This window comes from Bidens hawaiensis, unplaced genomic scaffold, assembly GCF_021521415.1.
Source record: "Bidens hawaiensis isolate Kalapana, Puna unplaced genomic scaffold, B.hawaiensis_p1.1 tig00043103_1, whole genome shotgun sequence".
NCBI lineage: Eukaryota > Viridiplantae > Streptophyta > Magnoliopsida > Asterales > Asteraceae > Bidens > Bidens hawaiensis.
In genome coordinates, this window is record NW_027505825.1 from 47080 (window position 1) to 60138 (window position 13059).

Consider the following 13059-nt stretch of genomic DNA (forward strand, 5'->3'; position numbering starts at 1 on the left):
AAAAATTTTATCAACTCTTCCTTCTAACTCTGATCTACTAACGTATGAGATTTTATGTTTATTACCATCAGTCACCATTGCTCGCTGTTTTCCCTTTATAACCACTATAATGGCTCACGAAACAAAGAACTCACCGTCGATTGACCACACAGAGATAAATTGGAAGAAGACTGATGTGCGAAAAAATATATATATAAATAAAACACAAGTCGCAACTAAACTTTAAAAACCAAACAATCTATCCTAGTTCACACAAACGGCAAGTGTACCGGTCGCGTATAGCACAGATGAAGAAAGTCCGGATATCGAACTCGAAGACACGTGAAAACGTTTATAATTACGAAACTCTAACCAAGACTCACCAAAATATTTAATTAATTTATTTTAGAATTTAATTTAACTACTTAACTTAACTAAATGGAAACTTTTAACAAAACTTTGAAAACTTTGGTTTAAATTCAATGTATAAAGACGTCTACCTAGGAATGAATCATGTTGATAGAAATAACAAGACAACGGATTGAAAATATTCACGACACCGGTTATAAAAGATGACACAACTAAAACTTGTTTAAGAAAGTCAAATTACCTCTCAGTCTCTCTAAAAATCTCTAACTTATCTTAGTTGATTTTAAAGAATAAACCGGGAAAACAATTATTAACGTGTTCAAATGACGACTCTCCTCTCGGTCTCATCGACACACTATCCTAATGGAGACAAATACTATGTCACCAAGGATGGAGGAACAATTTAACTTAACCCAAATTAAACCAACTAATTGCACATAAGCACTCAAACTTGACAAGACAAAAACCCGCTCTCGCGCGGTCTTAATTCTAACAAGTAAAAGCAACGAGACAATATTACTTCTTATCACCTCTCGGTCTCAAAGAATGTGTATTTTAACTGATTTTAGATGATTTATGTTACCCACTTATCCCTACGGTTGTACACCCCGCAAATAAACCCTAACACCAAGTCAAGAGTTTAACAAACAATCAATTAATCAAAACTAATTCAATTAACTAATGCAAGAGAATTATAAGTAATAAAACATAAAACACAGCTATCACACACAATCTAATTTATGGTTTAGTTAAACTTTACATCAATAATTTAAGTCTTGAACATTAACAATCCATTATACAAGTCTAAACTACTCAACAATCATCTATCCTAGGTAGAACAAGCAAGTTTAGCCTAACATTGATTTTGGACAGCCATGTATACTTAAGAAAAACATCATAAACATCATCATAAACATAATCAAACTCATTCAAGATTCAAACACAATCAATCACAAGTCAAACTATCAATTACTTGCAAAACAATCCAAAGCAAAAGATCAATTCAACAAAGTTAGGGTTCTTGAACAATAACCAAAGTTTAAGATCAATTACTTAGGGTTTATGGCTGAGATTTATGATGTGTAAGACTCCTAGCAGCTGCACAAGATCCCCCTTGATGTTCTTCTTCCTCTCCAGCCGTCACAAACACCTCAGCCGCCTTCTTATTTCTTTTTTCTTTCTTCTTTTCCTGCTGCTGTTGCGATCGGAAGTGGCTGCCCAAGTTAGGGTTTTGTGTATTTCGGGTTTCTTGCTTAGATAATGGCTGAAAACTCTTTTAATTATCTTCATATAATATTATAAAAGGCTTCTAACTTGTGGGCTTGGGTTGGGCCTTGAGTTATATCTTCAAAACTTGACCAACAAGTCCTCTAGAATCTTCCAAATTGACTCTTTTTTCACCATCTTTCATAAACTATCAAATAACATTTAAACTTTGTAAATTATTGCACTTAGTCCCCAATACTTTCATAAATTAAACAAATAAGCATAAAAACCATGATAAATTCATAAGGAAAGTAAGTGTGTTTCACTACACATCAAACATCCCCACACTTAAGACTTTTTCGTCCCTGAAAAAGATTTGACTGCAGTTGGATCAGAATCAGAAAATCAAAGTTAAATCAAACATATAGGTTATATTTTAAAGCTCAGAAAAACGCAAAAACCGCGATCATCGATATTGTTGTCCACCTAAACCCATGCCTTAATCTTTACCGGGACAAATAAGATCCGACAATAATATTACTTAGTGGTTTACACAATTAAGACCCGCTTATTTTCTGCTTTTACCGGACCAGACCACCCCAATTGACTTAAACCTCAAAGTTAGCAGAATTAAAACTTTGTTGCTCAATATTTATGAATAGTTAAGACGATCAAGGGTATTGTTTATCCACCTAAGCTTAAGCATCAAAGTCTACCAAGCAGCCATTAGATATGATAAAGGTTCAATTATTTATAGCTAGTGCTCCCTACAACATGATATACCCCCGTTATCAAGCAATACCCCAAATCCATCACCATAGGTGAGTATGCAAAATTTCATCTGTAGGGCTTACATGTAGCGTGTCCCTTGTGGTCCGTTTCTTAATGGTAATGAGACGCGAGCAAGGGGACCCCACATGGCTAACAGCGTGGATGATCAAGTCTGTAGTGTATTTGTACTTTTGTACTTTTTGTGATCATGTTTATAGACTTATAGGGGTTTGCTCTTTGGCTTTATTTTTAAATATCCACAACCCCACTTAGGAATTGTGAATACCCAGATGAATAGATTACATACAGACCCATGGCCTCCGGACCCGAAGCATCCCATCAATACAGGATTTAAGGTTATAAAACCATACGCCGATGAGGTGTAAAACACTAAACTAGCAGTTTAAGATTTATATCACAGGCTACACGGCATACTCTAACGTTAAACCTACCCAAGCATCATATGATAACGTATTCAAATTTTTAAAACTCATGATACTTCCACTTTTTCATACCAAAATTTGAGGCTTGAGTATGGCCCGACCTTTCATTGCTTATTTTCCACGGACAAAACGCTTTACCCACAAAAGATTTCCGTTTAACCGTTTTATCAAATTTGCCCTTTCATTTTCAAGGCTGAGCCTACCGACACATCCCAAGTTAAGTGCGTTTTCTTTTATTTATCTCATATTATTAGTAGTTTGAAAAACCGATTTCCGATAAATATCATCATCTCCCACTTTAATGCAACAGAAGCTAAAAACAAGGGACATTTTTTTTAACAAACTTGAACAACGTACGAAAACGAAAAACAAGTGAAAACTTTTTATTTTTTAAATTTTTTTTATTATTATATTTTTTCTACAACTAAGTAAAATAAATTCCCATCCCCACACTTAGAACGAAATCGTCCTCGATGAGAACAAGGAAAAGAAATAAAATAAAAATAAAACGTAAAGCATAAAATTAAGACTTGAAAGAACAGAAATTAAAATAGAGAACGGGTTACTCCCCTGGTTTAGATGCAAATTCTTTATCAGCTGTGTATGACTCAAACGAACGACCGTATAGCATTTCATTCGCGGCCACAACCTCGGGTGAACCAGTTCCAAAACGCCATCAGAGCTACCATGCGCATAATAATACCTGTAACAACTCAAACTCGCTCGCATGTAGCGGCGTACAAAACAGAAAACAAAAACATAAGAAATAAACATATTTTTGTGTTTTTGAATTTTTTAATTTTTTTTTATTTTTATTAAATATTTATTTTTTTTGTATTTTTATGTTTTTATTTTATAAATATAAAAATAAAACAAATAAAAACAGATAATAAAGAGAATCATAATACAAACTCTACAACTCGGGCTGTCTCCCGAGTGATGCATCCATCACGCCTATTCCTCGGTGAATGAGTCAAGGTAGAACACCTCGACTGTCTGATCAGTTATCGGCTCTGCTATGTAGTGCTTCAATCTATGGCCGTTCACCTTAAACTTCCCGCTTCGATCTTGTTTCTCAATCGTGCCATACGGGAAAACCTAAGTGACCGTGAACGGTCCCGACCATCGGGATTTCAACTTTCCCGGGAATAACCTCAACCGTGAGTTATACAGTAAAACCTTATCCCCACACTTGAACTGCTTATTACCCTTCAATTTCCTGTCATGCAGTTCCTTCGTATGCTCCTTATACCGAAATGATTGTGTATATGCGTGATCCCGGAGCTCCTCTAATTCGTGTAATTGATGGAAACGATTACCCTCTGTGGCGGGTAAATCCAGATTAACCCTTTGAAGGGCCCATGAAGCGCGGTGTTCCAATTCAACAGGAAGATGACAGGCCTTCCCATAAATCATCTGAAATGGTGTGGAACCAGTCGGAGTCTTGTAGGCTGTACGGAAGGCCCACAGAGCGTCATCTAATTTGTCGGACCAATCCCGACGATTTGAACCAACCGTTTTCTCGAGAATACGTTTGATTCCCCGATTACTCACTTCTACTTGCCCACTAGTTTGTGGGTGGTAGGCGGTCGCAAGCCGATGGGTGACCCCATAACGCTTCAACGCCTTATCCATCTGCGAGTTGCAAAAGTGAGTACCTCGATCACTGATCAAGGCTTTCGGGACTCCAAAACGAGCAAATAGACTTTTCAGAAAACGGACTACCACTCGAGCATCATTGGTGGGTAGAGCTTTGGCCTCAACCCACTTAGACACGTAATCGACGGCCACGAGTATGTTTTTGTTTCCACGCGAAGACGGAAATGGTCCCATGAAATCAATACCCCAAATGTCAAAAACCTCACAAACTTGAATGGCATTCTGGGGCATTTCGTTTCGCGAAGAAATGTTGCCGACACGCTGGCAACGATCGCAACTCTTAACGAACAGGTGAGCATCCTTAACGATAGACAACCAGTAAAAACCAGAATCAAAGACTTTCTTTGCCATAGAATTCACACCGTGGTGACCTCCAGTCGGTCCCACATGACAATGGCTCAAAATTTGCCATCCTTCATTGATATCTACACACCTTCTAATAAGCTGATCAGCACCAATGCGAAAAAGATATGGATCGTCCCAAAGGTAAAATTTGATGTCAGCAAAGAATTTCTTCTTTTGCTGGTAAGGCATCTTTGGGAGGTATCCGCCAGCGAGATAATTCGCGAAATCAGCAAACCATGGAAAACCTTCCTCTTGTGCAGTAACAAACATCAGACTCTCCGTCGGAAAACGATCGTCGATCCTAACTCCTGAATCTCCTAAATCAACTCCTTCTAGACGTGAAAGATGATCAGCCGCCACATTCTCAGCCCCCTTTTTATCACGGATCTCTATGTCGAACTCTTGAAGCAACAGGATCCATCGGATAGAGGCTTAGCATCCTGCTTGCTGAAAAGATATCTAATAGCGGCATGATCCGTATAAACAATCGTTTTGGACAAAACCAGATAGGACCTAAATTTGTTGAAAGCGAACACCACAGCTAAAAGCTCTTTTTCGGTGGTGGTATAGCTTTCCTGTGCGCCATTTAAGGTCCGGCTCACATAATAGATCGGATGGAAATGTTTATCCTTCCGTTGTCCAAGAACCGCTCCGACTGCGAAGTCGCTCGCGTCACACATCAACTCGAATGGTAACGACCAGTCGGGAGCAACCATGATCGGGGCGTTAACTAGTTTGTCTTTTAGAAGATCAAACGCCTCGATACACTGCTCAGAAAAAATAAATGGAGCATCCTTCTCCAAAAGTTTGGTCATGGGTCTCGCGATTTTAGAAAAATCTTTGATGAACCGGTGGTAGAACCCGGCATGACCTAGAAAGCTACGAATTGATCTCACAGAAGTAGGCGGGGGAAGATTAGAAATGGTCTCGACCTTTGCCTGGTCAACCTCTATCCCCGCACTTGAGATTCGATGACCTAGAACAATGCCCTCGCGAACCATGAAATGACATTTTTCCCAGTTAAGGACTAGGTTGGTGTCAACACAGCGGGACATCGTCATCTCAAGATTTGATAAACATTGATCGAAGGAACTCCCAAATACGGAAAAATCGTCCATGAACACCTCCATGGAGTCCTCGATCATATCATGGAAAATGGCCACCATACACCTCTGGAATGTGGCCGGAGCGTTACAAAGTCCGAATGGCATACGTTTGTAAGCAAACGTTCCGTAAGGGCAGGTGAAAGTGGTTTTCTCCTGGTCGTCGGAGCTATCGGAACCTGGAAGTACCCGGAGAAACCATCTAGGAAGCAGTAGTACTGCTGACCTGCTAAACGCTCTAACATCTGATCAATGAATGGGAGAGGAAAGTGGTCTTTCTTGGTGGCATCATTCAGTCGGCGATAGTCGATGCAGACTCGCCATCCTGTCACAGTCCTCGTGGGAATAAGCTCATTCCTCTTGTTGGTGACGACAGTCATGCCACCCTTTTTAGGAACCACTTGGACTGGACTCACCCAAGCACTATCAGAAATGAGGAAAATGATCCCCGCATCAAGGAGTTTAATGATCTCCTTCTTTACGACCTCTTGCATTTTTGGATTAAGCTGCCGTTGCGGCTGGACGACAGTTTTGAAATTTTCCTCCATGAGGATTTTATGAGTGCAGAACGAAGGGTTGATACCCTTGATGTCGATATTCTTCCAAGCAATAGCCTCCTTGTGCTCTCGTAGCACCCTCAACAACTTCTCATTCTCGACCTCGGTCAACGCAGATGCAATGATAACCGGAAGCTTCCTCTCTTCATCTAAAAAAGCATACTCAAGGTGGGAAGGTAAATCCTTAAGCTCTAAGGAAAGAGGAGGACTCTCGACTGAAGGTCGGTCCATCGGATCGTCTCGTACGATCTCAGCAGACGCGCCAGATTCAGGGGTATGCGACTCGGTGTCGTCATTTAAGGACTGATTGGTTACGGCAACCATTTCAATCTCCGGAATCTCCCTATCGAGACTGGGTGTCGGAGGCAGATCCTCCACAAATTTCGCTGAAAAACTCCCCGACATGCTCCATGATGGTATCAATGAAGTATAAGGAGTCATCAGCAGACTTGGGGTGTTTCAGTGACTGTCGAACGTCGAAGGTGACGTTCTCATCCCCAACTCTTAAGATTAATTTACCCTCGCAGACATCGATCAATGCCTGTGCAGTGGCAAGGAATGGTCGGCCCAAGATGAGTGGGACACTATCGTCATCGTTCATGTCCAGGATGACAAAGTCCACCAGGAAGATAAACTTGTCGACACGAACAAGCATGTTCTCGACCACCCCTCGGGGGTATTTCACAGAACGATCAGCAAGTTGGATACTCATATGGGTAGGCCTCGGTTCGCCTAGACCCAACTTGCGATACACGGAATACGGCATGAGATTAATACCGGCACCAAGATTTGCCAGCGCATGGACGACCGTATTATTACTCAAGATGCAGGGAATTGTGAAACTCCTAGGATCGGACATCTTTTCTGGTAACTTTCTCTGCAAGACTGCAGAGCAACCAGCACTCAGAGGAATGGAAGAGACTTCGGCTAACTTCTCTTTGTTCGAAAGAATATCCTTAAGAAACTTTGCGTATTTGGGCATTTGCGTAAGTGCCTCAAGGAAAGAAATATTAAGATGAAGTTGCTTCAGAAGATCAAGAAATTTGGAGTTTTGCTCCTCGTCTCTATCCCTACGGACTCTCACGGGAAATGGGAGTCTAGGTTTTTAGACTCTCGGTGGTGTGCTGGGTAGTGGTTGGTTCTCGGCCTGTGCTGAACTTCCGGGTCTGTCCCTCTGATGCACCTTGGCCGGTGGAGATTCCAACTGAATCTCCTCGTCTACCTGCTTCTCTACATCTACCGCAGGCTCGTTAATGACTCCTCTCGTCGCCTCTTGAATCACGGGCTCGCTACGTGCCCCAGCACCGCTCCTTGTCGTCACAGCCTTCGCGAACGCCTTCGGATTATGTTCAGTGTTACTTGGAAGTGTACCTGGAGACCTTTCATTTAGACGACTTGCAATCTCTCCCATCTGACGCTCAAGATTTTGAATTGACGCTCCTTGATTTCTCATGAATGACTCGTGCTCCCGGAATTTCTCTTGAATTTCTTTGTGATGGGAGTCCTCTCGAGTCATGAGTTGCGACAGCATCTGTGTCTGCTATGCCATCATCTCCTCTAACGTGGGCTTCTTCTCCCCACTACTCGGTCCCTCACCGGAATCCTGGAATAGGCTCTGACGTTGCTGGAAGCCGGACTGATTTCCGTTCCTCCAGTTGGAATTTTGGTTACCTCTCCACCCCGAATTATAAGAATTGAAAGAATGTTGATTTCGGTTTGGATTATTAACGAAGTCGATTGCCTCCTCCTGGAAACCTACGGGGCATTGAACGGTATCGTGTTCCCCTCTACAGATCTCGCATAGCTTACTTTTCACCTGCAAGTCCTTCACGATCTTTGCTAACGCTTCAACTTATGCCGCAAGTGCGATGCTCGTGTCGACCGAATGCATGCCGCGTGATAAAGAATCGACGGTTTAGGTACTCTTAACTGGTGGTCGCTGGTATCCACTCATGGCTAAACCGTTAAACAAGGCAATGCACTCATCCGTATCCTTCGTTGTCAGTAGGTTACCTTCTGCAGCTGTGTCGAGCATACTCTGAGTTGCGTACGTCACTCCGTTGTAGAACTTCTCGACAACCGCCCAGTCTTGTAGGCCGTGGTTTGGACATAAAACAAGTAGATTTTTGAACCTTTCCCACGCCTCGTAGAAGCTCTCGGTGTCCTCCATCTGGAAAGAATGAATTTGATTACGCAAACGAGCGGCCTTAGCCGGAGGATCGTATTTTTCAAGAAATTGGGTCTGCATGGCAGCCCAAGTAGCAATGGACCCCTGTGGGAGGGACTCAAGCCACAGACTCGCATGATCAACGAGTGAGAACGGAAAGATTCGGAGTTTTATGGTGTCTTCGGATACGCCGGCAAGATGAAACGTGTCGCAGATACGTGTAATACGAGTGAGATGAGAATGCGGGTTCTCGTGGAGCAACCCGTGAAATTGAGCAGAATGAGCAATCGTGTTCAGAACATTTGATGGAATCTGCCAAGTCGTTTGAACTCCTATAGCTGGTGGAGCAATGCTGGATCTCACGCCAGCATCGACCGGACGGGCCCGATCTGCAACTGTCCTCCTCGGTGGTGGATTCGCGTCGCCCATAATCCAATCCCTAATGACGGGTTCAGAAAAAGTAGGAGAAGAGAACGTATTACCGACGGATGTAGATGAACTGGAAGACGGTTTTGTACAACGTCTCTCAAGAAGCTCTCCCTCTGGTTCGGGAAATCCTTCAACTTCTGGTGGTCCTAGAGATCGAGTACGTCGCATAAAACTATTAAAATAAATAAAAGAAACTATAATTAGCTAAACTACTTTAAACTAACAAACAAAACAAATAAGAAAGACAAGTAGTAAACAAGGTGAGTCCTAACTCGAGTCGTTCTTAATACGCCTCAAACCGTGTCCCCGGCAATGGCGCCAAAAACTTGATGTGCGAAAAAATATATATAAATAAAACAAGTCGCAACTAAGCTTTAAAAACCAAACAATCTATCCTAGTTCACACAAACGGCAAGTGTACCGGTCGCGTATAGCACAGATGAAGAAAGTCCGGATATCGAACTCGAAGAGACGTGAAAACGTTTATAATTACGAAACTCTAACCAAGACTCACCAAAATATTTAATTAATTTATTTTAGAATTTAATTTAACTACTTAACTTAACTAAATGGAAACTTTTAACAAAACTTCGATAACTTTGGTTTAAATTCAATGTATAAAGACGTCTACCTAGGAATGAATCATGTTGATAGAAATAACAAGACAACGGATTGAAAATATTCACGACACCGGTTATAAAAGATGACACAACTAAAACTTGTTTAAGAAAGTCAAATTACCTCTCAGTCTCTCTAAAAATCTATAACTTATCTTAGTTGATTTTAAAGAATAAACCGGGAAAACAATTATTAACGTGTTCAAATGACGACTCTCCTCTCGGTCTCATCGACACACTATCCTAATGGAGACAAATACTATGTCACCAAGGATGGAGGAACAATTTAACTTAACCCAAATTAAACCAACTAATTGCACATAAGCACTCAAACTTGACAAGACAAAAACCCGCTCTCGCGCGGTCTTAATTCTAACAAGTAAAAGCAACGAGACAATATTACTTCTTATCACCTCTCGGTCTCAAAAAAGGTGTATTTTAACTGATTTTAGATGATTTATGTTACCCACTTATCCCTACGGTTGTACACCCCGCAAATAAACCCTAACACCAAGTCAAGAGTCTAACAAGCAATCAATTAATCAAAACTAATTCAATTAACTAATGCAAGAGAATTATAAATAATAAAACATAAAACACAGCCATCACACACAATCTAATTTATGGTTTAGTTAAACTTTACATCAATAATTCAAGTCTTGAACATTAACAATCCATTATACAAGTCTAAACTACTCAACAATCATCTATCCTAGGTAGAACAAGCAAGTTTAGCCTAACATTGATTTTGGACAGCCATGTATACTTAAGAAAAACATCATAAACATCATCATAAACATAATCAAACTCATTCAAGATTCAAACACAATCAATCACAAGTCAAACTATCAATTACTTGCAAAACAATCCAAAGCAAAAGATCAATTCAACAAAGTTAGGGTTCTTGAACAATAACCAAAGTTTAAGATCAATTACTTAGGGTTTATGGCTGAGATTTATGATGTGTAAGACTCCTAGCAGCTGCACAAGATCCCCCTTGATGTTCTTCTTCCTCTCTAGCCGTCACAAACACCTTAGCCGCCTTATTCTTTCTTTTTTCTTTCTTCTTTTCCTGCTGCTGTTGCGATCGGAAGTGGCTGCCCAAGTTAGGGTTTTGTGTATTTCGGGTTTCTTGCTTAGATAATGGCTGAAAACTCTTTTAATTATCTTCATATAATATTATAAAAGGCTTCTAACTTGTGGGCTTGGGTTGGGCCTTGAGTTATATCTTCAAAACTTGACCAACAAGTCCTCTAGAATCTTCCAAATTGACTCTTTTTTCACCATCTTTCATAAACTATCAAATAACATTTAAACTTTGTAAATTATTGCACTTAGTCCCCAATACTTTCATAAATTAAACAAATAAGCATAAAAACCATGATAAATTCATAAGGTAAGTAAGTGTGTTTCACTACACGTCAAAGACGAAGTTTGAGAAACTTATCACCACTTATGGCATAGCACCGGAGTGGGAACAAGAGTTTCCGGTAGCCAAATTTACCGCCGATAAGCCTCCGGCTGGCAAGATGGCGGTATACGCTGAGTATTTTTCCACCCGGAATCTTCGGTTTCCGATAACCAAGTTCCTTGTTAATGTGATTACCGGCCACGATATTCATCTTTCCCATATTCATCCATTTGGCCTAATGAGAATTAGACACTTTGAATTCTACTGCAGGGCCAACAACATCGTTCCAACCGTGGAGAAGTTCTCCGTGTTTTATAATATGAACGGACGTGGCGGTTGGTATAACTGCTCCACAACTACTAAATGAATTATAGGCACGTAACCACCCCGCAACGCCTACGAATGTAGGACCAAATTCTTTTGGGTCCGCGAAGTCGTGGTTCCCATCGCCATGGTCCGTCGGCCACAAAACGAGAAGTTACCGGACATAATGTTTGCTCCTTAAGAGGACCAGGTTTGGTTTCAGACGATGAAACGGACGCCTACATCGATGCGGGCGATAGTTGAGGAAGCCCTAGTGGGGGTGGTATGAGCCGCCTATGGCCATATCCTGACCTTGAACCATTTTTTCAAAATGCTGAAGAGAGTAAGCCTTTTGTACTTCTGTTATTCATGTCATATGTATGTGTTTTCTCTTACTTCTGTATTTTTACCCTTTTTGATGTTTTATAGGCGATGGGTTAGTACTGAGCGCCCTTCTTGACAAAAAAGTGGGTTGCATGTAGCGATGCCCACACGATCCAAAAGCCCTACCAATTATTGACAAGCCGAGGGATCATATCTCATATTCTTTCTTCTATTACTGATTATCTATGTTTTGCTGATATCAGAGAAACCAGCTGCACCCGCCTAGGGTATTAGCATTCAAGAACCACCGTCTTCCCGCCAGTGATCATCATTTTGGATGAGGTTCTAGCGTCCAAAGGAAAGGACCCAATACAAGTTTTTGATAAACCGGAGTCAGAAGAGACCCCGCAGAATCCTCCGCAATCCCTACCACATTTCTCCTAATCTTCTCCTGCCTGTCAGAGGATAAAGGAGCGTCGTCCTATACTCATCAATCTCAGTAGGGAAGAAGGTTTTATAGACCTTCCGATTCTGATTATTATCGACTGCCTAATCCAGGAGAGGGCGACTATCTTCATCAACCGCGTTGGACCTTAGCTCAAGGTTCACGTTTTTCAGACGCAGATATCTGTGCTGAATTTCTCAGCCATGGATTCCCGCCTGCAGAACGTGCGTTCCAGCTTGGTCATTCTCGTCACGTTCTTGCCCATGTCTTTAACTTTAACTTAGCCAATACAGTGGCCAGTGAGCAAGAAATATTTAAAGAGTGGATATCGATGGGGGAGAAGTGGGTGGCGATAACTAACAAGGTGAGGAAGCTCAAAAAGTCACCGACGAACAATGTCTTGAAGCTAACACTACCAAATGGAAGCTTAAAGATGCGGAAGCGGCTTCGGCAGCTGAGAAGGAACGTCAAGCAGCTGCGGCTAGGGAATGGGAGACGGCTTGCAAGAACCAATATACTATTCTTGTGGCTACTTGTGAAGAGACCCGCCAAAAAGAAGCCAACCTTGCCAAATCCCTAGAGGCTAATGCGCCGTTGGAGAGTCAAGTCACTATTCACAGTGAACTAATCAATACTTATGACGAGGAGGCCAAATTTCGGAGGGATCAAGCGAAAGAAATGGAGAAGCGTGCTGACGAGCTTAAGGCCGACAATGTTAAGCTTGTGAAAGCTTTTGACAATCTGGAGGATAAAGCACAACGATCTGAGGAAGAGAAACACTGGTTGATGACTGAAGGTCTTCTGCTGGTAAGCATGTTAATTTATCCTTCCCAAATCTTTCTATCTTTTCCTTCATGATTTTTTAACAATCCCATTTGATATGTAATTGAACCCATCAAAGACGGGCAAGATCTGGGAGACCGTCTCACAA